This window comes from Mastigoproctus giganteus, chromosome 6, assembly GCF_048544385.1.
Source record: "Mastigoproctus giganteus isolate SK-2022 chromosome 6, ASM4854438v1, whole genome shotgun sequence".
NCBI lineage: Eukaryota > Metazoa > Arthropoda > Arachnida > Uropygi > Thelyphonidae > Mastigoproctus > Mastigoproctus giganteus.
The window spans coordinates 91,165,704-91,192,559 of NC_143580.1; the positions used below are offsets into that span (position 1 = coordinate 91,165,704).

A 26,856-nucleotide genomic window follows, 5' to 3' on the forward strand; every position below is an offset into this window, starting at 1 on the left:
CCTGAAGGCGATAATAGCAGAACAGAGCGATCAAATCACTACCATTGTCAGAGGAGAAATGATAGAAGTATGGTCACGAATGTAGCATGTTCTTGTAAATCTTCATGTAGAAAATAAGAGAACCAAGGCTAAACTAGAAGCTTACCTTGAAGGAAGGGGAAAAGAAATGCCACAGCGCCCCCTATCCTACACCCAAGCGCTGAGGATAACTCCAGATACAACCGCAAGCATCAAGCCGCCAGCAGCAAAGAAGAAAACACTACTCAGCACTCCACATCTGGTCATAATAAAGCAAGTGGAAAACTCGACTATAAGACAGTAGCGAAGCAGTAAAAACTATCGTTGTCCAGAAATTGGCCAAGGACTTTAAAACCACAAGAATAAAGTCCATCGGAAAAACAAGAAATGTCGGAGTAATTATTGAAACAACAGCCAAGCTAAGAGGCTCACTCTATCATCACCAATCCAACAGTCAGCACCCTAGGTCTCACAGCAGAAATCCCTAAAAATAGAGGCCCATCCATACGTATATTTGATGTGGGCAAGGATATCACTCCAGAGAACATCACAGATGAACTCTTCAACAGAGACGTCCAAGAATTAACTGATATAAGTAATGCCAACGAACACATCAAACCAAAATATCACGCTAGCTGCAAGTCTCCCCAGCTATACAATTGGGTGGTGGGAGCTTTCTCCACAGGCATGGAACATTCTCAAACTACAGGACAGAGTCTTTATGGGTTGGAGCAGTCACCGCTTTAAGTAGCACGTGCCTGTTCCAAAGTGCTTCCGATGCTGCCGTTTTAGGCACACCACCCACACGTGCTTTTTTTTTTTTTTTTGATTTGGTAGTTGTTGGCGCATCGGCTTCTGTGGCCATATTGCACCTCCCAAGGTTTTTGCAGTACTTTGATCCAAGCCCGAGGCGAGAATCGAACCCCCGACCTTTGGGTTGCCGGGCAGGTACTTTACCCACTCGGCTAGCCCGGTCGGCACCCACACGTGCATGCAAACCGTGTCTATCTGTGGGCACTGTGCCCAAAAAGGGCACGACTATAATTCTTGCCCAAACTGATCTACAGATGTAGTTTGCGCAAACTGCAAAGCAGCAAAGCTTGATGCAGCACATTCTCTCAGGGACAGTAAGTTCCCTGTTTATCTAAAAGCTAAGCGGAACCAACAAATAAAAACCGATTATGGCAGCACGCCCTAAATCATTCAACAGCAATATCATAAAGTTTATCCAACTAAACGCCCAGCGAGCCCGTGCAGTAAGTCCCCAGATCAGGGCCGAAGAGGAAAATGCTGACATATTAATTCTATAGGAGCCATATACCCATTCAAAGCTAGTCAGGGGATACCCCTTGACTTTCAAAATCATACATACAGATGAAGACACGCCCTGGGCTGCCATAGTTGTCCTTAACCCTAACATCATGGTTACAGGGATTTCTTCCCTGTGCACTGCATGGGCGGCGTGTACCCATGTAATTTGCCCCGTGAGAGGTGGTGGTGGGGAGGGGGTACAGGACTCCAGTCGAACGCCACTAAGCATTATTCTCTGTCAACCCGTTTGCAGCCTTATGATTACTATAGCCGGAAAACAGGTCTGGGTTACAGTGCCATAAATAATAGGATAAATCTTGGTGACTTCTTGCTCAACGTGGCTGAGTGAGTCGACCTCGAAAGAGAATTGTGGTTTTATCTCTTAAAAAAATCGGATTTTTAACATAAAGCAAACTCACTGAAGGATAAATGTACTAACAAAAGTAATATGCTGTATTACTGTTTTACTATATTATATTAATTAATATTTATAATTAAACTAGTTTTACTTTATCAATTAAACTAATTAATGTAGTTACCCCTACTATTAATAATAACTAGGGGACTTCACCCCCTGGTCACTCCGCTCTCTTCTTTTGATAAAATAAAATAAAATACTTACAGAAGCTTTCGACGCTGTGTGTCCTTAGCTATGAATGCATAAATAAGTTACATATGGAAATCAAGAATGGTACCGCGTGGTAATGCTCGATAAAGAAAGCGCGTGCACGTGGTTCAACTGGCATGATCACGCTAAAGCAGAAGCTTGTTTTTCCACAGTAAAACCAGCGTCTGTTACGTATTACTACCTAACCCGCATCCCTCTTCTCCCAAAGGCTGAATAAATATCACTAGGAGGAAAATTATTTTAATGTATAGAAAGATAATAATATTATTATTATTATTATTACTATTACCATTATTTACGCAACTAACTGGAATTAAGCATATGAAGCATACGAACTAATTCGAAATGAGACTGCCTTTTTGTTTACAGACTGGATAACGCAAAAGAATTATAAAATAATTAATGGATAGGAGATAATTATATCTGAGAGACGTTGTTCCATTGTAGCTTGCATAATTACAATGCAAAGTTAGGTCTTCTATTTCCGTCACGGCTTTGAATGATTTTTTTTTTTTTTTTTTAATTTTTCTTTAGTTCTGCAGAAGTTGGTTTTAGGCCAAGTCTTTCTTCTGCTGCTTCTGTTTCTTTGTCCAGAAACAGAAAAATTAGTTTACTACACAATTTTTGCTAAAAGCTTAGCTAGTGAAGTCCATTTAATTTGTTACAATTTTCTTTTACAGTTTATTTATAATTGAAAGGAAAAAAAAAAAGCCATGCGTTTCCTACAGCTGTTCTTAACTGTGTTACGTACTTTAACCAGTAAAGTCGATTTTTTAGTTATTATAATCAAGATGAAATTGCGAAATAAAAATACAGTTGAAATTGGACTTCAGTAATTCTGGGACATGAATTTATTCTAAATCAAAAGTTTAATATATTCTAATATAAAGACGAAAGTCGTACAGAATAGAAAGGGAAAGACTTTTTAGTTTTCTTTCTGGTGGTCAACTATTGGTTATCGAAGAACTACTAGATGTGGGATTTTCTTCAAACAAACAGCACTTCCCAAAACGAGTATATTGCCCTTTACTTATAAAGAATGTCACCCCTATGACAGCTGTTTTGTGGTACTGCGTTTCATCGGAGGAGTGGGCACTTTACCTCACCGCTGAAGAAACAGTTGATAAAAAAGTAGCTTTATGACAGACACCATGCGTTATACATATTTCTTTTAAATAAGTATTTATTCTTCGTTTTCGCAAAACAAACAGAGGCGAAAAACCAAAATAATAAGACTCGCTTCTTTCTATCAGGCTTGGCTTTGAATGGGAGATAGTAAGAATGGACAGAATAGTTCCAATAAATGCAAATGGCCTGTGGTACTGGATTCCATGACTTAAAGAAGAATTTTTTTTTTTTCGTCTTTTTCCAACACGAATTTACGAGTTGTACATGTGTCAATCTCCTGCAATAGATAATAGTTTTAAGCGCTTGGATGAAAATAAGAAACATGCGACCCTCCTTCCCCAACATAAAAAGGTCCCAGTCGAATTTTGGCACCGACTTCTTGCCAAAAAACGAAAAGGCCTGCATTCATTTTGTTGCCAATCAGAGCTGGGGCCCTAGATACCGCTGCTTGTTATAGGCTGTATATGGCAAGGATTGGCACAACTTCGGCAAAGATCCAGTACGATGGACGTATAAGTACGGATAACAAACTATCGGTAGCATTATTTTAGCCCAACAAATCATATCCAGCTTTCATGACGACAGCGCAAAAACTAAATAGATTTCATTTTTGGAGAACATTTTGTAATTAGTTTCTGATTCAGCATCGATACAACAAATGTTATCCTTTTTTTAATTAATCAAGTAAAAGTAAATAAATATTTCAAGACTGTTGGCTGGTGAAAACTTTACACTGTTTACCCTATGGCACTCTTTTCGCGTGCACAATGGTCGTAAATTGAGGAGTGAGTTATAATTTACCATTGCTTGTGCTGCTTCCAGCTTTGCTCCTTTGGTACATTGATGATAGTTAATATATCATTTATAATTAACATATATATATATATAAACGGGCTGCATTGTGATGGTGCCAAACACTATCTTCATCTCATCACATGACGTTTTCTTTGTAATGATTCTTCGAGTATTCTCTCATTCGGGCGACTTTTTGACATATTTGAATACCAGATTTATTGAAGCCTAACCACTAGAGTAAGAGGAAAAATAATTAACTAAATAATATGATAATTACTTAATTTGTTAAATGCAAGAAAACCTTGCACAAGTAACTTAATGGTGTTAAGAAAATTAGCAATAAATTAATTTCGTTCTAGGAGTATCTGTCTAATTCAAACAATGTATAACAAAAACATTTTTTTAAGAAAAATGTGGGTTTGTTTGTTGATATTTTTTCTCACTAGTTCAACTCCTACATTTTACACAGCGTGCTATAAAATGGCATAACTACACAAACAAATATCAATATCGAATATCCAAAAAGCACATGCAAAGCTGAGGTACAATCGCCGAAATGCTAATGCATATTTAAATACAAATAAAAGCAGAGGTCTGAAAACCGAAACTTGTAGAATGTTATTTCTGTTTTAATGTTACCTTCTGTAAGGTTGCTTCGCTGATTTCTAAAATGTCATCCATTTTTTTTTTGCATAGTGAAGGATTTCTCACAAATTGCTAAAAAAGAAAACTTTGCCTGATTTTGTAAATTTTATTTAATTAATGTTAATAAATTTAGCTATTTTTATAATAGAATGAACAAAACTCAAAGAGAAAAAATGCAAAAGTGAATGTTTGTGCTGATTCACTATATTTATTAAAACAAATTCTAGGCCGTTTGGTCTCAAATGAACGGTTTTGTTTTCTCGGGAAAAATATTTAGTGGCCGTGCAAGAAATAATCCTTTGAGCTCATTTTACATCCGTACCTTTGAAGTTTTTGAGTATATTTTCAAAGATTGTTTCATATTCTGCATCTCTCTTTCCCTAAACTATTGTGAACAATATTTCCGAAGGCCAGTCCTAGTTTCATTTTCAACTATCGTCTTCAGTTCGTTTATCTGAAGTTAACTTTCTTCGCAATGTGCCAAAGAAATTGACTTTTTTGAGATATGATTAAAGATAAACTTCGAAATTTTGGTGATACTTAAGAGCAGTTACCGTTTGGCTCTAAATCCTTTAGAGACGGATTGGTCAACCCTAATTTTAAATGAATTGGAGATAATAGTACTCTCATTGTGCCTTAACAGGCTTTGGAGTTCAATATTGTTCTCTGTGAACGGCCATTGATGATACCTTGCCTAATGCTGACTTCCTGCCCTACTGTCCCAAACACCGTAGCTTAGCGTGATTAATGAAGGAAGACATTTTAGTGAAACCTAATTGATGAACCAGTAGTGCTTACTACTCTCATAGCTAATGTGATTAAGAAAAGGATTTCATAAGTTTCCTTTAAGTGAAACGAATGAGTAATTGAAACAGAAACGTAAATTCTCCTCTTATGAAGGAGACTCTTCCGGAAATTTTTGGACAAACTGATAGTGGCGTAACGAGGGTTGTGGCGCCCAGGGCAAATAAAAAATGACGTCCCTTGAAATTTTTAAACTTTTTTTAACCATAAAAATTGCGCCCTCCAAATTTGGCGACCAGGGCATGTGCCCCACCTGTCTCACCCTAGTTAGGCCACCAGAAATTGATGAACAGTCGCCACTTTCTTGGTTTGTATATACTGTAGCCCTACGGCAGTCACTGATTTTCATAAAGGTTGCTGCAAAAGAAAAGTGAAGTTTCTTGAGAAGGGTAGGGAATGAACTCCGTTTTACAGTGTCAAGAAAATAATGTTTCTGGACAGACTGGATTCTGAGCTTAGACTTTTGCAGTATATTTCGGAACACAATCCCAGATCACTCACGAAATAATAATAAAATTCTTTAATAAGTTAAATCGTATAGATTTGGGATTCCGTGCACACATACCCAGAGGAATCTTACAAAACATTAACTATACAAGTGACCAAACACAGAAATACAAAGTTCAGCTACAAAATAACCATTAAAAAAATATATCAGAATAAAAAATTAATTGTAATTAAAACAAACAATACTACAAATTAAGCATAACATAAAATGACATCAGCATACTAGGACCAGCATTGCACACCTGTCCTTTACATACAGTAAGATAGCCCAATATGTCATCTCGATGTGACTTGTGAAAAGACCATAGGTCATTGTCGATGTTGAGCTAGTTGAGGGTGTCCAAAGTCACATTTGGGAAGTGTCTATTGAAACTGAACCCGTGGAGCCTTAAGCACAAAGAGGGGGGTAGTGTGAGGGTGTCTTCCTGATGCTCCAGTTGTTGTTATGTGATCATGCTTAGATGAACACAGATGAAAGAATGCCTTTATTATTTCCTTTATGTGTGGAAAGAACATGGGTTCTGTGGACTGTGGGCGTGTATTGAAGGGTGGAGCAGAACAGATTTGGATGTCATGTGCATCTGGTGAGACCACAAGTTGGCCAACTTCAGCACCCGGAATTTTAGACCCCATAGTCTCTTGAGGCTGGTGGAAGGTGCGGCGGACCGAACTTCCACATCATAGGAGAGCATGCTATTGAAGTACGTGTAGAGGTATTTCCCGATTATTTGTTTATTGCGAGTTCTGCACAAATCTATTTTCATCTTTTTTCTTCTTTTTTCATGTAGGATGCACAAATCCTACATCTGCGCTTTTACAGACTGTACTGTTATTGCATGTGAATTGAAGCGTTCTTCTAAGTAGAAGACTTTTCAGGAGCTCGAGTAGTATGTTGCGGGTTATCCCGCAGAATCTCTTAAGTAAGGCTTAGGGGTTTGTAATTTGGACTTCAACAAATGCAGATTTCATGTCCAGAAATATCGTGTAGAGACCTTCATTGTCATTTCACGAGTGAAGTATTTTCTGCGATAAGGACATTGTGTGGGGGGTTGGTTTTTTGTGTATATTACTATTGATTTGTTTACTCAATTATATGAGATAATTAGTAATGAAGAGAAGTGCCCTCAAACCTCTGATACCCACTTACGCTACCTGACTGCAGTATATAAATCAGAATTTTCCCGGTCCAGAGGGCGTTGTGATTTCCCTCGGTCCTGATAGAACCTAATTATGTCGGCAAGCTAGTGTCTGAGTCTATGAATAATTACAAACAATTATCATACCTTTGAAACAACTTTAATACATGTCGTAATATATACAAGTACACTATAATACATGTTATAAATTTCATAAGTATAATATCTACAATTTCTTCTCAAAGTAAAAACAGTTCAAACACTATACCAGCAGATTCTAATCTGATTATAACATTGGGTGTACCTTCTCTTGGTGAAAAACATAGGCATACTTTAACAATTCCACTATTTATTCTTGCCTATAACAGGTTAGGCTGCCTTACCTAATATACATATAATTCCTTCTAACGTTATGGGAATCTTCTCCTCTTGAAGCCATTCCAATTCAGTTTAATACAAAATACCCTTATCCTATTTCTAAATACCCTTAAGACATTGGCTAGATGTGTATAACAAGCTGTGATCTACTTTAATTTCTACCTTCGGTACAAAATACATTCTATAAGTGTCAAGTTTCTTAATTTACGTAAAATTTCCTTTCTATAAAGTATTGTTTGTCGCAACTTTACCTTATCCTTTTAATTAACACAAATTCATCGGGTTATGCTCAGATGCCTGACATAACCATCTCCTTTTGTGTAAATCTGGCTTTAATCGTTTCTCTTAACATCTCATTCACCTAAAGCACCCAATCTATTACTCAGGGATACAAGAGCCTTAATATATGCATATATATAAATGACCATACAAGTACCTTAGTTCTAGTACATTAACTTATACTGTCTTACAATTTCCATTTTTGCTATACATGTACTGCCCAATTTAAGGCCCACACACACGCGCGTGTGTGTGTGTGTGTATATATATACAGTGAAACTTCTCCTAACGGACACCTCTCATTAACGGACATCTCCCTACAACGGACATTTTCAAATTCCCCAACTAACCTCCATTGGATTTAACGTGTTTTCAGCTTCTGTCTAGCGGACATTCTCTGTAACGGACGCGGACAGGCAATCTGCACTGTTTCGTTTAGATTAGCACTTAATTTGATCTCCCCATAACGGAGAGCGGGCGAGCTCACGGCCCTTTTTCTAGGAACGTTTCTTCCACGTATTGCCGCAATCATGTGTTTATTTTCTATTTCCGATTCTCTGAATTTTATCAAGGTTTACGTCGCGGTTCTAAACCCTTTTTCAAGAATTTTAAGGCACGTGTAAAACTTCTGATGAATTAGGTGTGTGCAGGGGGGGGGGGGTATGGTCGGCCTTTCGTCTTTTCAGTTTCAGTTTTCAGTTTTGTTCAGTGTCGTGTGAAGTGCACAATGTCTTCTCGTAAACATTTAACTTTAAAAGATAAAGTCGAACTCATTAATGCGTATGATCGGCAAAAAAGTAGTGTTCGCACTCTCGCTGCAAAATTCAAAATCGGGAAGACGCAGGTAAGCGACATCCTAAAGAAAAAAATGAACTGCTCAAACAATCTTGGCAACACGGAAATGATCAGGTTCAAAAATCATTCCCGAAAACTGTTGGACTTCAAATTTGTCGCGCACGTGCTAAAAAATTCCCATTAATGGGCCTATTATTAGGGAAAAGGCTTTGGAGGTTGCGAAATCTATGGGAGTAAATGAGTTCAAAGCTTCTGTGGGATGGCTAGACAAGTTCAAAACTCGGCATAAAATTTCTTGGAAAATCGTAAGTGGTGAAGGTGGATCTGTTGATACTGGGGTTGTAACAGAGTGGACTGTCAAATTGGAAGATTTATGTCGTGATTTTGAAGCTAAGGATATTTACAACTGTGACGAAACAGGGTTGTTTTTTTAAAAGTCTTCCTGAAAAAACAATGAGTCTTAAAAACGAAAAGTGCCAGGGCGAAAAAATTTCTAAGGAACGCTTGACTGTACTATTTTGTACAAATATGCTGGGAGACTTTGAACAACCTCTTGTTATAGAAAAACCAGAAAATCCTCGTTGTTTCAAGGGCATAAAGTTGAATCTTTTGAATGTTGACTGGAAGTCTAATAAAAAAGCGTGGATTACACGAGATATCATGAGCGAATGGATAAGTCACTTTAACCAAAACATGATTCGTCAAAACAGAAAAATTATTCTTTTCATGGGTAATGCTGCATCTCACCCGCACATTGAATTGTCCAACATTCAAATCGTTTTTCTGCCACCAAACACATCTGCAGTGTCAGCCCTTGGATAAAGGGATAATAAAAAATTTTAACTTCACTACAGAAAACGTGTTTTAAGACATCTTCATTGCAAACATGAACGATGTAACATGTGTGAGTGACCTTGCAAAGAAAATCAGCATCCAAGATGCGATTCAATGGATTTCCTCTTCAGTAAACGCAATTAGAAAACAAACTGTCGTGAACTGTTTTGTAAAGATACTGAAGGACTTTCGATGGTTTCTTCACTCCAAACAAATGTTGAAAACAAAATTATCAGCCGGAAGAAGGTGCAGAAGAAAATAAGTGATTACTTTGTGCATTTTTCTTAAGATAAAGTCATAATATGCATAGCACAATTGTATGTATATTATTTACAAAAATATTGCGCAAAATCTGTTTATAATTTAATTTAATTTTACATTAAACGTTTAACGATTTTCTTTATCTCTTGTATATGTAATTGTATATTATTTACAAAAATATTGTTCAAAATCTGTATATATTTTAATTTCATTTTACATTAAACGTTTAACGATTTTTCTTTCTTTCTTTTTTTTTTTTTTTCTCCCTCAGACTTCTTGTTAGCGGACACTTCTCTCTAATGGACACATTTTCGTTCCCCATGGCTGTCCGTTAAAGGGAAGTTTCACTGTATATATATATATATATATGTTCTGGAATTTACTTTATGGCTTATATAGCATGAAAGTAACAGTCCACTTACTTTATTTCTATCTTGCTCTTGCCTTGTCCTAAGTTGGTGTTTCCATTGGGTATTCACTTCTGCTGCTTCCACCTTTCCGAAGGGCCTCTGCTGATTGGCGATTATTTCATCTAACAGATGGCCTTCATTTTAGTTTAGTAGGCTGTACTGCTGGGGGATTGTGGTAGACAAATAAGGACCAGCTCCTCACTTCTCCCATAGACTCCATCTCTCCGTAGGGACATCACTCTACTTGGAGATTCTTTTTCACTGTACGGCACATAATTATTTTAACTTTTCACTCAATAACATTATTTTCTTTTACTTCTCTCACATTACGACCTTGTTCCTACCCATACTCAGACTACGACTTCGATTGTGCTCCGACTTCTCTGTCTCACCCTCTCTCTTTTTCCACCAAAATCACATGTTAATTTCTCTCTCATCTATTCGTTCGTCTTTCATCGCCTGATATTTTCTACCAATCACTTCGAATTCCTTTATCTTAACTTTTATTTCCCGCCTATTTTCTTACTAAGAATAGCGTATTCTTTATTGCTACTTCTTATTGTTTTTAAAATTCCTTCCCTACAGCCCTCCTAGAGAATCGCTTACAGCAGCCCTCTTCCACCATTTGTCACGGGCCTTTACTGATTCGGCGTGACCAACTAAGCCCTTCCTGTTGCTTGGTTTATGCCAGGCTCCTTACTTGCCCTTATTTCTGGTGTGGTGTCCCTTTGTAAATTTTAAGTGAACCTTTTAGTCACCTTTGTCTATGTATGAGCTCTTAATCGTCCCTTTGTCAAAACTTCGAGTTGTTCTAAGTGTTCTAAGTGACATTGTCACTTAGAACACTTAAATTTATACTAACATTTTCGTTGATTCTAATTTAAACCTTCTTTAATTACACTTTCACGCGCCGAGACTCAAATACACCTGACCACGTAAGTTCCACTCTTACAACTGGTTATAGTAGAAATATTCGGCATGGTATAATGTGTATGATCGGGCCTGTGTGCAAAGATTGCGAGCGCAGTAACATTATAGATGCACTTCTCGAAGCATTTCAGGAAGGGAGAGGCAATTGATATTGGCCTGAAGTGCACAGGTGTTTTCGCATGAGGCTTTTTTGGAACTGTCACGACTCCATAAGTCAACCAGCTTATGGGCACTTGTGCCTGTTTGACTGTTTTGTTGTACAGGTGGGTGAGCTCTCTGCTGATGAAATAGGAAGCAATTTTGAGACTAAAAAGAGGTATTGCGTCTGTTCCTATGGTGGACTTGTCAGGTATTAGTGAGTTTATTAATTTTATTAGCTGTTCTTCAGAAATGTTGATATTAGTGGTAATTGAAAAAAAACGTTGAGCGCTTCATTCCAAGGATATACTTCAAACACAATTGTGATCTCTCTTAAAACGCAGCACATGCTCACACCGTTCCTGGAAATGAAAAGCTATGGGGGTACAAGTATGACTTGTGGGCCACACGCGTTTGCCTCTGGAGAGTCGGCCGATCATGAAATGGTCAATAGCTGATTGTTTGCTACTCTGGAAATCCATCCTTGCTTTGTAGAATTTGGCATATGAATCTTCTGAAGGCAACTTCTTATAGGAGGCATGGGCCGCCTGTTTTTCTTGAAAGCCTTAGTCAGGAGGTCATTCCACCATGAATTCCATGGCTTCGAGTTGGGACTAAGGATGCAAGTTTTGGATATTGTAGTAACATTATAGCCTACAGTAACATTATAACAGTGATTGGACGGGAGGAAATTATAGGTTACGGTCAGTAGGGTGGCATCACCATGTGAGGGAGGAATATCGATAAGACCAATGCTCATTTACAACATGTTAAATGACGATGTACTAGGAGCTTCATTTTGGCTGGCAGTGGAAGATTAAAATCTTCGAGGATGATAAGCTTTTAACGATGACTGATTGTGGATGGCAGTCATGCTGTCAGATTGAGAACACAATCCTCCAAAACGGAGGAGGGAAATAAACACTAAGCGAAATTCCAGTAACTCGGTAGATTCCCCGATCTTATTCTATTTCTCCTCCTGGGTAAGTGCATGGCTTAATTAGAGGGAGTGCGCTCCTTTCACCGATTGCTACACTGCCATGCCGTCTCCCTGTTCTTTTAGCAGCCAGCGTGCGATAACCAAGATGCGAGGTGAAGGCAGCAATTTCCATCTCATCTCTGTGCCAGGTTTTGATAAGAATTATGAAGTCGTACTATGCGCAGGAAAGTAAATCGAGCAGGCCACCTAGTTTGCTTTGCACACTCCAGATGTTTTGTAGGAAGAATCGGATATTTGCCTCCACAGAGAGTTGTACCAGAATAAGATTTCTCTCTGAACAGTATCTGTTGGTCCTATAATGATCCGAAGTCTCGTTTGGGGGTGGAGGGGTGTCGTGTTCGATGGACCTTGCTGCTTGTTATTCTTGTTGGAATTAGACCACTTTGATGTTCGATTTCCTTCATTTGAGAGAAGTTGGACAGCTATGCTGTCGCAGTTGTGCATTGTTGTCTAATGGGGTTCGGGCTTGCTGAGTTCTGAGCCTTTAGTCTTCCATACTATGGATGCTGTACTTTGGGCCAGTATTCAGCATTAAGGTATTGTTGGTAATTGGGCCCAGCAGTCTGAATCATAAAGGAGGCTGATGAAAATATTGATGATTTAATTGAGTGAATATTGCTGGCCACTTGGCGATTTCGTGTTAACCATTATCGTGCCGATCAAGGTGGTTTTGCTCTTTCTGTAATGCAGTTGGAGTGGTGGTGGTGCTTGCATCAGAGCCGGTCTGAATATCTGGCCTGACTGGGCTTCATTCGCGTCGGAAATCTTGGAGTTCGTTTCGCCTATTTTAGCATGTCGCTAGATGCACTGTCTATAGAGACTATTTCCGCTTCTGATCATAGAGATGACTTAGGTGAGGGGATGGGAGTTCCTGTGAGATGGGTCTTTCTGATGTTCAAGGGCAAAAGACCTTGTAATAAGCTCCAAGACTTTCGTTGGTAGTCTTCAAGCTGGCTCAGATGCTCTCCGAGAGAGCTTTCCGAGTACAGCTTTCTTAGAATGCTTGCTCAATGATTTACAGTTTCTCAGAGTTACGACAGCAAATGAAGCAGCTGACTGAAGCTCGTGATTCCGCTTGGGTACGGGGCGCCTCCGTAGCCAGGTGGGAAGGAGCAGCAGTGCGTAGCACACGCTTCTTGATTAGACCGGGGTTCGAGCCCATCACCACCAGATGCGGATAGGTCAGGGAATGACCATCGCATATTCCCGGAGCAATATGGCCTTAGTTGTTAATGCTCCTAAAAACCAAATAACAACAACAACAAGCTTGGGTACGGTTATCAGTAACCCCAGGCAAAAGCTTGCTGTTCGTAACCAGTTCATTGCGAGTGGAATCGTTGTGTTAACATCATTAACCCATTTCAGCGTTCCGGAGGGAGGGAAATTAGTCAAGCATATCACTTATGTCTGACAAATCCCTTTTTTGCTTGCGGCAGAATGTGCCTATCCATTTGGATTTCCTACGTTGTGCAGGACGGTAAAAATATTTTATGCCACTGCACAAATTACAATAAAGAATCTGGCATGATTCTGTACATGTAATCAGGCACTCGCAAAAGTTGACGCAGCTCAAGCAGGATTGCATGTTTTTCGAAGGCATTGCATCAGAAATGCACTGGGAGAAGTATGGCAAGTTTCAAACTAAGTAAAAACAAAAGAGTATCTACTGACAAAGGCAAGTTCCTTCAGGCTAGGATTAAGTCAATTGGCAAGAAGCTGAACGTATACTTAACACAGTAGGTGGGCTACAACTAATAAAAGAGTGGTTGCTGTCTAACACTGTATACACAATAGCTAAGTAGCTAGTTTACCTTTAGCAATACTGCCAAGAAATTCCGAAATTACTGGATCAAAAACGTGAATTGAATAACCTAAAACAACTGAAATCAGTGGAGCGTGTAAGGCACCTGACCCAAACAGTCACTCGCAAGCGCACACAAAATCATTTAGCTCGTCTTGTGGAAATTGATGCTGTTTACAGTTTATGCTGAGAACTGTAACTTTCGTCATATACATTAAATTATGTTCAGAATTTTATGACGAAAGTTCATTTGTTATTTACTAATGGATAACGTATAGGCAGATCGAAACTATGTGCAAAGGGACTTATAACAGGTGGTAGTTTCGGATGCATAATATCCTTTTTTATTTTAGTGGTAGAACCTGGTACTTTAGATGGCAAACATCTCTCTCTCTCCTTTACGCCAGACGATAGGAATAACATACACTGATATTTCTTAATGCGATTCTAATTCCAGTTTTGTGGTATAGAAAAGAGAAAACCGACCAAAAATGCACTCATTATATTAACACAATATACTGATGCTTCGTAGCCTTAGTTGCATCGGTGCTTAGCACGTACTCCTTAGTGTATAGGATTACTCATTATGTGTGGGAAGGAGTTTCAAGAAAGCTTTGTTTCTCTTCTCGTAGTTGTGTGTAAATGATGATGATTTCAGTCAGGAAAAGGCCGCTTACATTCTGTTTTATTACTATATAATCCAATTACACATCTTTGTGTATCTTCTCCTTGAAAGTTGTGGAACTCCTGTAAGGTACCCGCACAGCTCTCAAGTCCGAAGTTGGCCGACTTGAGAGCTGTGTGGGTTATTCCACATCAATCAGAAAAAATGCAGATTCTACAAAGAAATAAAAATAATTCTAGACTTGATTCTGATTATCTACCGTTTGCAATTGTTTGATCAAATTTCGGTATTTTAAGGAAAGAGGAAATTCAGAAATCAACAGTTGGTTCTGTGATAAAAAAAAAAAAAAAAAAGAAACTTTCACCACGAGCCGAAATTTAATCTATCCCCTCTCCCTTTTTCTGACGTAATATAGTGCTTACATATGTCTGGTTTTAACGGTTGCGCCTCTGAGAACAGCTTTATCATCTTTGTCCACTGAAATCTTCCAGTTTTTTCTCGGATTTAATCAAAAAGTTGAATTATTCTACCCAGAGTACAATTGGTTATAATCAAATTTAGTTGTCCATCATAATATTGCCAGTGTTTATATTTGAGAAAGCGTGCCTTACGCAGTTTTTCAATTCCTGTAACGTGCATCTGCCCCCCCCCCCCCGCCATTGAGTGAATATGCGGCAAGATTTTTAATCTACGAAATTGCAAATCCCTAAAAATGATGGTAGGCATTCATTGACTTTCCGGTTATTTTCTCTTTTAAAGATTTTTGAGACACGTTGGTTGGGAAAATCTGTCGTATATTATAAGTCTGCTGTCTTATCGAGGTGTCACTATCAGAATCTATTCTATCTAACCTTCTTTATACCAATTTTTCTCATCATTAATTCTTTTTTAATATGAAAGCTTTTGCATTGATCCATATCGATTAACTATAATTTATTGCTGTTATTAAATCAATTTTATTCCGAGTTCACATGCGTCATTTCCATCCCACTATTTTTCCTGGCATCTCTTAGTGTTGAACATTCTCTGCTATCCTGTTCAGTTTTTTAGCTGTTTTGAAGTTCCATCCCAATGTCTTATCTTATGCTAGCATGCTTGCTGCTGATATTAAAGTGTCCACTGTTGCCAACTCTGCTAATTCTAAGTCTGGCACAAAATGTTCAGTTTCTCCACTATTCACGAACTAAATACACACTTAGCTGGTTTTTACTTAAACTCCAAAAATCATACTATTTTTCAATTTAAAACACTCTGTTCCTATATATATTAAATATTTCCATTAATAACACGGTCCTATTAAGGGAGTTAGTCGAAAGACTTCGGTGTAGTTTTGTGTCTAACTTTGCTAAGAATAAGCTAAGGCCACAGAGCTTCATTATATTGTGTCTGTAAATTGAGCTGCGTTTGTGGTGGGTTAGCCCATCACAGAATAAGTTTATCTGGATGAAAAAAGGTTTCAGGAAGGAAAAAAATAAACCATTTCCGATCTAAAAACGGCAGACAACAGTTCTTCCCGATGGAAATTGAACCTAGTCATTTTCTATGCACATCAAGAGAGCAGCGATGAGTGGGCGCTTGCTCTTCATATGGATGATCTTCTCATAGAATTAACTGGTATATTAAGGTTTCTAAAACAATAATTAAAATGTTGTATAATGCTAATGTACTTAAAAATACTGTACAGAACTCGTCCATCCGAGTTTTTACACTTATTTTCATTCTGACTTTGCCAAATCATTTTTTTATCGCACTTACCTCTTCGAAACATTAGTTTCTTACTGGGATCTTCATCGATATCGGTTATGAAAATGTGAGATATAATATTCCATGTTTTGAAAACTGAACTGATCCATCTATGGTCACCCTTCAATAAAATTTTATATTTTTCAAACTATATAATATGCAATCCATCTGCCATAAATTTAATCTGGTAAGGTGACAACTCCTTTCTCGGTCCAAAAGACGAAAACTGTGCTTATCCCACTGACTATGGTGCATTTAAAAAATATTTTCCTTTCTGTCTACTTAAAGTTATTAATGAACTGCAAATCGACATTGCATGTTTCTTTGCCGGGTCACATTTCTGCGCCTTGAGCCATAAACAGGGGATCGTCTATTCATCAATCACTCTGCACGCATCTCTTTTCGTTGTCTCGCCTTAGCTTGTGCCGTTTTTCCGTAGATATGATAAACTTATAACATCTGAATTGTAACCTCCCCGCCGCGTGTTTTTGTTGTCTGCACACCCTTAAATTCAAAGTATATATATATTTCTATAGTCAGGTTAATTAACTTTTGTGTAATTTTTTTCCCTCCTTTAAATGTTTCTATACGTTTTGAAGTTCTTATATGCAATCAACTGTTGATCTTTACAAGATCAATTATTTTCCCCTGATATAGGCTGTGTTAGGGACTTGTGTTTATGTTTACTAATACTGCTTACAGTTATTGAGTACCTGTATTTGCGCTTTAGGTTTGTGTTTTGTGTGACCGACTTTCTTTGGATGTGCAGTTGTTCAAATATCAACGCTATTTAAATATAAGAATTGGGTAGTTTCTCGTACTTGTATACATGTATTTATGAAAAACAAATAAACTGATTTGAGTTTATTTACTGATTTGTATTTATGAAAAACAAATAAACTGATTTGGTGCCAATGTATTTTGACGCTAGTAGACAACTAAAGTCAATACATTTCTGGTCATCGAGTGGTGACTGTAAACTTCAAATGCCATTTAAAATCTCCATAACAAATCTAAAAAACAGTCTTCACATGAAACCAGTGGGACTGCGAATCAAAGAAATTAAGGTTGTTCTACTCTAAACTAGTAAATCATTTGTCTGTCCCAAAGACAATTGATGTGCTTGAATTGTGAGTCCTCTGTAACGGGAATAGTGGTTTTCGCTTGTTTGCAGAGGTCTGAGTTGAAATCCCGTCGATGATGGCAGTAATTTTGAAGATATCTTCAATCGGATCTGTGGATCTTTAGACGATCTCAGGAAGAGGGAGTAGAGTTCGTTCCGCCGTGAGTTATTCGGTATTTTTTAAACCACTCAGCATGCCACTTGGCCCGTGAACATACGCTTGTGCAGATATAATACAAGACAGAGTATTGTGGTCTAAGTTGCTAATGCTCCTAACAACCAATGTCAAGTGATAAATCGCTTAAGGATATTTAAATTAAGTTAAATTATCATATTAGGCTACCCGAATATTTTTATTCATCTGCCGTGCATTTTGTATTACGCCCGTAAACTGCGTGTGTTCTCTGGTCGATTTGTCTGTTTTGCTGGAAGCAAAACCCGAGTTCGGGAGAAAAACCTTGTTATCTACTCCTGAGAACGACTAACTCAATCACGGAGTGAACAAAGCCCATAAAAGAATCGCTTAAGGATAGTCTTCCTTCCTTCCTTTCTTCGATGTCTCTAGGAAAACATTTAAAGTCCATAAAATCTACAAAATGCGTAGCGTCTCCAATAAGAACAGCTCCCTACAACCCCCCTGTACTGCTAAAAGTAAAATACACTAAAGCTGAAGATCAAAACCAGCAGTAAATGTAAAGTTCTGCTATTCAGCACTTTGCTTAAATCGTTGGCGCCTCCGTAGCCAGGTGGGAAGGAGCAGCAGTGCGTAGCACACGCTTCTTGATTAGACCGGAGTTCGAGCCCGTCACCACCAAATACGGAGGATGCGGAAAGGTCAGGGAATGACCACCGCATATCCCGGAGCAATATGGCCTTAGTTGCTAATGCTCCTAAAAACCAAACAACAAACAAACAAGCTTAAATCGTGTAAGCTTGTCGTTAGCTATTCTGCACACAAATATATACACTGCCCTACCATTAATATCTGGACACCTGCATTTAGACAAAAAAAAACAAGAGAGCTTTAATTATGTCATTTAATATTTCGTATGGAAATCTTTTACTTTGGGAGGAATTATAGGAATAGAATATCTTTGGGAGGAATTGCAGGAATATTTCTGGGAGGAATTACCCAATATATATTGTAGACCACTACTCAAAAAATGTGCATCCCTTACAAGCATTCTTCAAGGATCTTCGCTGTGACCCTTGTTATTTAATGTATACGTCAACGACTTCACTAAAATTACTTTCCCGTATGGTATTAGAACATTGCTGTACGCTGACGACATAAAGGTATTTACTTGCTGTCATAACCAGGATCAATGTCACTTGCTTCAAAATCGTTTACAGGTTTTTAGTAATTGGGCGGTCAAAAACAGTTTTAAATTAAATACTGCCAATGTCATATTCTGCCCTTTGTCGATCCCAGGAAAGTCATCAGTCACTTTAATTATACCGCAAATCACATCAAATTAAATCGAGTTATGCAAATCAAAGATTTGGGTGTAACTTTCACTTACAGTTGCTCTATTCAAACACCCGTAAATAATATCACGCTTCAAGCATACAGAAAGATTGATTTCTCATTCGGTTCGAATGTTCGATAAACAACTCTTCTTTAAGTAATACCTTATTTTCTTACATAATCCTTTCTACAACTAGAATTTGCATGCCGCATTTGGAACATAAAATCAACACAACTAAACGAAAAAATAAGTGTCCAGACAAAAATAATAAAATACACGTTCAGACAGGGCAGTACATATGCCAATAAAAGTAATCGTTATCGCACTTACCTGAATACGTATCATTTAAAACCATTAGCCCTCAGAAGGAATGTACAAGGTTTAAAACTTATATTTAAATTAATTAGCAGCAAATGTTTAAACAGCTCGCTCTTACCCTATATAAAGTACCTGTGCGCCATACGTGAATCCTCCCTCTATTTTATTTAGATTATGGTAGATTATCTCCACCAAATTTCCTTCTGGATTTAATCGATCAACACAAGTTGGATCCCTTTATTGGATTTCCAAACTTTTTTTTTATTACAACTAAAACAGCTTAAGCTCGTTCAAGAAGACATTGTTTGCTAAACCCAGCACTACTTTAACTACGTGCTTTGATATGCATATAATCACTAACTTTTAAATCACGAATTCACTGAGGATCTACGGTGCCCTAACAAGTTCAGTTTTTATTCTGGCCATGCATATATTTTTAAATGTGCGTAGCATGTTCTTTAATTTTCTTTTTTCTCTTCTATTTTCAAATTCGTACATACCATACGCTTCGTACATATCTCATGAGCTATCCATATGTTGTATACTGTATTAATGCTACTGCATTAAGAATATGATTAGTCTCACTTTTATAATACATACATCATTTTAATAGCACCATTTCTTTTTAATTGTAAAAGATTGAATAGCAATAATTGTTCTAATTTTATATTTACAGTAAATAATGGTTTGAACTTTAAATTATTTTTCTTTTGATCTTAATGAATACATTATTCTTTAACTTGTTCTTTTTAATATAGTACTAAATTCATTCATTCCATTACTTTTATTAATATAACAACGTCATATGATACAACATATTGTAACCGGGTGCATTACTTGTAAAGAGTTTAAATATAAATAAATAAGTAAATAATATATAAAAGTAATCGTTTTCGCTTCAATGCACATACTTTACAACGTTATATGAACTCAATTTTTTTAATACATGACTTACTTCTCTTTAATATTGATAACTGAAATTAAAACGTATATCAGGTTTCTGCTGTATTTATCGTAATTAGAAAATAATAATTCATTATTTATTTAGTAAACCTATAACAAAAGAACCCTCACTTTCATATGTGCAGTGCTGAAACGGAGAACATTTTCACTGTGCATCCACTATATTGCCTACTCATTCCTCCAATCAGCGCACAGCAACAAACTCGCTGTTCGGGTACAGTACACAGAATATGGATAGCTCATGTGATATGTACGAAGCGAAAGAAACATTAACTGTATGATTTCTGTTTAATGGAACCTCTGACGTTTCGACAAATCTTTCTAAAGGAGGCAAATATAAAATTTCATAAAAATACGTCCAGTGGGAGTCGAGTTATTAGATGTGGATGAATATACAGTATTAAAAACAATACGCGCATTACGCATATAAAATAAGGCGCCTAAAATGAGCATACCTACTGTAACCTTCACAAACTCATTTAAATTATTGTAAATTATTTCTCCAATTCCACTTTAACCTCCACAAGTTAGCTGGAAGCATTTCCCAAAAGTATTTAGTGAAAAAGTCAATTATTCTTTGGCTAAAGAAAAACATCCGTATATATATCAAATAAGAATCGTGTATATATTTCCAATATAAAATATTTTTGGTATTTGAAGCAAAACTTCGAAACGCTGCCAAACTGTTTTAAGTGTGTTTTGAAGAAGGGGCATTTCAGTAATGAAATCTGTGATAGCTCGACAAAGTTTTCTAAAGGAGGCTTTCCAAATCTTTCAAATGCATCCCTCATTTGCAAAGACATTGAAAGGTGCCTCACACCCATCACTTTATACTCATCTCAGTTATGGTCCTGAGACCCATCAAGTATTGCATAGAATCCTGGCAATTGAATTTTGGGTTTTTAGGTGGTTGAGCAGGATCCATGGTAACCCATTCACCATTTCTAGAACTATACTACATGCAAACGCGAATATGACACCATGGAAAATTAAAATTTTGGAAAAGAACTTCATAACTCTTGTCAAAGTATTGACTGATAGGATAGATTCCCCTAAAGTGCAAGAAATCATCTAAGCATCAAGTATCCATCCTAGCGAGCGACAAAATCGACGTTATGGGCCGACTCTTACCAACCTCATCTGCCTTAGAGACATGTTCCCAGCAAATATCATTGATCATTTAAACCAGCTGCAAATTGACCCCAACAAACTATTGGATGACAAGAAATAGTGGAAGAATATCCTCGAAGACTTGCATCGAAGCCTTTGCCTACAGTAAATCCTGACACGATCGTGTAATTCCATCTACGAGTCCATCGCATGCCATCTATGGACGCGTACATTCAGGAACTTCTGTACTTTGAAGGCTTTGTCTGTCTTTTTAATAGAGTGTAACTGAATTCATATTGCAAACTTAATTTTCCTATGTATAAATGTTGAAGCCTAAGTTATTTCCCTCAAGTTAATTTTATATATATATATATATATACCAGTCTCCAGTCGAACACTATCAATCGTCCAACAATGTCAACCGTCCAGCATTGTCGAACGCTGCCAATCGTCCTTTTAATGTATATGTTTTTATAATTCTATGTACGCCCTTCTAGCTAATCAGCTGTACTGTGGGTGAAATCATACTTAATGAACTGAATAATAATAATAATTCGAGAACAACACAGCACCACTCCACCATGCTATCTCCACCAAGGAAGATAGCTAAGTGGTATACCCCACTCAACCTAAGCGAGGAGCCCCTCCCGCACAGACGGCACAAGAAACGAAGCTAAAAAGATGGGCAAAGAAAACACTCCATGGCAGGCACTACAATGACCTCCACAAGATCACATCGATAACATTGCTTCCAATGCATGGCTCACAAGCGGGACGCTCTTCCCCGAAACTGAAGGATTCATGCTAGCCATCCAAGACCAGGTAATCAACACCAGAAACTACAGAAAATACATTGCAAAGAAGCTCGGAATCTCAGATTACACATGTCGACGATGCCACGGGGCCTCAGAAACGATCCAACACATCACCGCGGGGTGCAAGGTGATCACCCAGACTGAGTACACTCATAGACACGACCAGGTAGCTAGGATAATACATCAGAAGCTGGCGAGGAGGAAATACCAGTTGACCAAAGAAAGTGTACCATACTACAAGTGCGAACCCCAAGGCAGTACTAGAGACCTCCAACCCACAAGCTGTACTAGGATCTTAATAACAGATAAGACCAGACCGTACATAACCCTTGTGGACAAGATGGAAAAGGCTACCTACCTGATTGACATAGTGGTGCCCAACGCTAGCAATGTCCAGAAAAACCACGAGAAAAAAATTAGGAAGTACACGAACCTGAGACATGAGGTCAACGAGATGTGGCATATGCAAGAAGTAACGATCATCCCGATAATCATGTCAACCACCGGTATGTTGACAAAGACCCTACATAGCAGCCTAGCAGCAATAGGTCTTCCATAGAACACCTACAAGGAACTCCAGAAAGTCGCAATCCTGAACACCTGTAGTACCTAGATGATTTGCGTTTATGCTTGAGCTGACCTTTAAGATGCTCAAAGATTCGAAATGGGAGCAATTCCTAAGGAGTGAGGAACACTGACATAGTGGGCACCACTATCTCAGTGTTCCTCAACCAACAGTAACACCAGACATTACAACCAACATGTGTATTTGGTAGCAGTACCGTCACGGAGTGGAATCCCCCAATAAGGGAGAAATAATATAAGAGCAACAATAATAATAATCAGATATATCATGTTGTGTAATATTGTTTTTATTTAATGTATTTTCTATTAAGACGAGAAACCACGTACTCCCCTATCCTTTTCTGATAATTAGGTTAAAACTTGAATCCTTAGGAATTGCTCCCATTTCGAATCTTTGAGCATCTTAAAGGTCAGCTCAAGCATAAACGCAAATCATCTAGAATGTGTACGAGTTTTAATTTTCAATGCTCAGTTTCTTTTTTGGGATCGCACCAGGCTTGCAACGTAAGTGTAGGCCCACAAGTACTTTGTGCGGTTATTCCTTACACGAGCAGAAATGTAGCACTTAAGATCGCATCTCTCTCGATTGATATAAATTTCATTTAATTCAGCAGTTTTCAAAGTTCGTGCTCCGTGATCCCCGACTTAAGGGATTGACCTACTTATCCCCTCAGGAGACAGAAAAACGAGTTCACGTCAAGTGAGTAAGTTTGCCAATCTAAGGCGAAATCATCCCTTCTGGGAAATTAGCAACTAAAGTGCATTACTGAAAGCAGTCGAATTTAACGTCTGGCGTTACTGACATTTTCGATCAATAATTTATTGCATTTATGGCGATCGTTACTTATTGAAGATTAGTATTGGAAAAATGATGCAAGAAAGCAAGCTTATGTAGCATCAGCCAAAAAAAAAAAGTAACCTTTCCCCTCACTTCATTTACCAATTTCTTTCAAGTATTTGTCCAATAGCGTCTTAAATTTAGATAAACTGCATAAGAGTAAGTAAAGGAAAATATTTTACAAATATATATATTAAATACTTTTGCACAGATATAATTTTCCCCAAGATTATTGTTTGCCTTTTAAATAAAAAATCACATCTCTAAATAAAACCTTTAACGGTTCATTTATTTAGAAAACGAAATAAGATTTATTAGTCTGCAAAATACAAACTATTGTACAAAAATAGTAATTTCGAAGGGCAATTTATAGTGAGTGACGAAGAAGTTTAAAAAGTTATTTTAATGCATAAAGTTATTCAAACAATTTCGAAGCTTTAAATTTTCTGCTTGGGATTTATAACATATTAACAAAATAAAATTGATGCCCCGTCATTTCCTACCTATAAACTGAATTGTAAAGAGTAATAACCCGCAATGGACAAGCATGGCAGATTATGGTCCATTTCCCTCCTGCTGAGGGAAATGGACCATAGGTTGAGGAAGCTTCCATCCTGCAGTGGATTGATAATGGCTGCAGTTTACCTTTACACTTTTAATCATCTATTTTCTACTGCGAATTAATTGTTTAGATCAAATTACAGCAGACTTTAAATTATTCTTCAGAAATTGAAGGCTGTGGTGGAGCATGATGTTTTCGGTTTCACTATTTCCTCGGTAGCAAGCGGATCTTGTTATTGCTGTCCAATGTAGTGTTCGATTTCATACTTCCCGTTGAGAAGGGAGAAATTTTTGAGGACTTTTTTTTTTTACATTGTAAGCAAGTTAGTGGGTCTTCGTTTCGGGCCATAGCTTTCGATTACGAAAGCTTTGTTTTTTCGTCCTTTAAAATTAATTGGAATAACATGATTATAACACATGAAATTTGCAGACGTAATGCACCCAGCGATCACTGAATTATGACTAACCCATCCGTAATGGACTATGAAGTATAAAAAGATTAGCTTCATACATTCTAGAGAACAGTGATAATTTGCAACTAGTTATGCAAGTCAAACTGATAACGTAGCAGTTATCAGATGTAGTAAAGATATCGCAAAAAATTTCAAACAAGCATAATTGTGGTATGTCATACATCGGGGGCTTCTGTATTGGAAACGGCACATCTTGATGGTTGCTCAGGACCCGCAGTGGTTAAGGTAATGGTGGAGAACGTGTCAAACCGCCGACAAAACTGTGAAGGATCACGCAAGGTGGATGTTCGTTGTGAGCAAAAGGTGCAGCGCGTTGTACGAGCTCAACAGCAGGTCACCGTGCGACAGTTGATATCGCAATGCAATATGGAAAATTCAAGAACAATATCCCAAATGGCGATGAGCCGAACATTCAGACGTATGGGTTGCACAGCAGAGGACCCAAGAGATACCCTCTCCTCACCGCTGATGATCATCGACAGCAAATGCTGTGGTGTCAATAATACGCTGGTTAGACACTGGAGGATTGGAGAAGAGTGTGCTAGTGAAATGGAATCCAAATATGTGATGCAGCTCGCGGACGGACGCTTTCGTGTCCAGGAAGGTGACGATAGTTGCTCAATATGGACCAGGAAGACCATGTGCATCTTGCCATGTTGCATTTTTTTCCCGAACAGAAACAATCTTCCAAGACGATGATGCTTCGTGTCATCGGGCCTGCAATGTACACGAGTGGTTCGAGGAACACAGTGAAGATATCAGCTATCTTGATTGGCCTCCAAATGACCTCAGTATAACTGATCACCAGTGGCATGTTTAGGAATAGGAAGTGAGGCGTATGGACACGCAACCGACATCTTTTCCGACACCTCGGAAAACCTTGCAGGCAGCATGGCTGCAGATCCCTACGGACGTCTGCAGACATCTAGTGGAGTCAATGCCTAGACGAATAGCGGCTGTTATCCGTACCAACGGTGGCTGAAAACGGTTTTAGGTAATTGGCCATAATTCAGTGATCACTAAGTGTCCTTGGCGGCAATTCCAAAAAAGCCAGCTGAAACGATGACACTACACTTATTTAAATTAAATAGAATATAATAAAAATAACTAGCATTCTGATAACTGATTAAATTTGATCTTGTTTAAAATTAAATTGTAAAAGGGATATCGCTGTTTATGGATCTTGTTCACAGATAGGAAATTCTGGAGATTATCGATTTATTGTGGTAGCACATCGTACTTACATATTTTAACTATTGTTTCATTAGGTTGCAAGTGTTTCGTTAATATTCTCATTACTATAGAAATAAACAGCTTCACTTGTTTCTTAGTCCCTATCTAGAATATAGATAGTGACCAAGTGTATTTAAAATTCACTTTATGCAGCCTCTAAGCAATTCCTCCAGTGCAACAGCAATCGTAGGCTCCATCTCACAGACAAGTTAGATGTTATAAGTCAAGTACAACAGTTTGATGTTCACTGTAATTTAGCGCTTTTACGATTTTCTAAAGGTTCGATGCGGCACGAAGGCATTCTGCATACATATTGCTTCTTTCCAGTACGGGCAAACTGTAGTTAAATACAGTTGGTCAGTTCTAAAATAGTAGAAAACGCCCATAAAGCAGTGTGATTTGACTAACGTCCCAGTTAGTGCAATGAGTAACTTAAAGAATCTCGCGGACTACTAAAGAATGTTGATTTTCAGTGCTCACATAGCAGGTTTATTTATATGTAAAGTCAGTTGATCTGGCAGCCGCAATATGGCCTATGTAGCCCTTGCGCCAGAAAGCATCGCAACAACAACAACAGCAGCAGCAGGTAGTTGAAAGACAAGTCTCATTCTAATTTTTAACAAATGAAAACATCCAGAAAACATCAGTGAACAGGCGCAACTGCAGTCGAAGATATTCAGGTGCTCGACCTCGGGCGCTAATTATCAAGTGCAAAACTTGCGAAACGACGGAATAGTTAACCTCTGCATTTAATGCGATATTTTACAAGGCTTCCGTGCCTGCACCAGCGAAGAACCAGGAAGCGCTAAGAAAGCAGATTCGTAGTGTTTCACTTCTAGAATCTGCCTTAATGCAGATTCTAAAGTGAATTAAAAAAAAAAAAAAAGAAATTCCTATTTTCTGAAGGTAAAAGTTGACCAGTATGCATTAAAATAAGAATATGCGTGTAAAAATATATGTAGACGTGGAAGACATTCCAGCTTTTGTAAGTTGATAAAGGACTCAACCATTTACGCTTGTCACCGCTAATTGACGAGTACACATATGGAAGAAACCACACTAGGAATCATCCTGTTGTGTACAGATTGTACACGCTACTAGAAGAGGTACAGGGTGCCGGCCGTATTTGGTTGCATACCCCTGGTCTATGTTTGTAGGGAACTGGGCAAGTCACAGTATATCCGAACATCGTTAGGGATCGT

General features: G+C 38.0%; 1 protein-coding gene across 2 annotated transcripts in view; it reads left to right on the forward strand.

The window, feature by feature from the left end:
• The window catches only part of LOC150084461 (cell adhesion molecule Dscam1-like), a 631,783-nt gene that overhangs the window by 224,800 nt on the left and 380,127 nt on the right, over positions 1-26,856 (forward strand). The window lies entirely within an intron of this gene.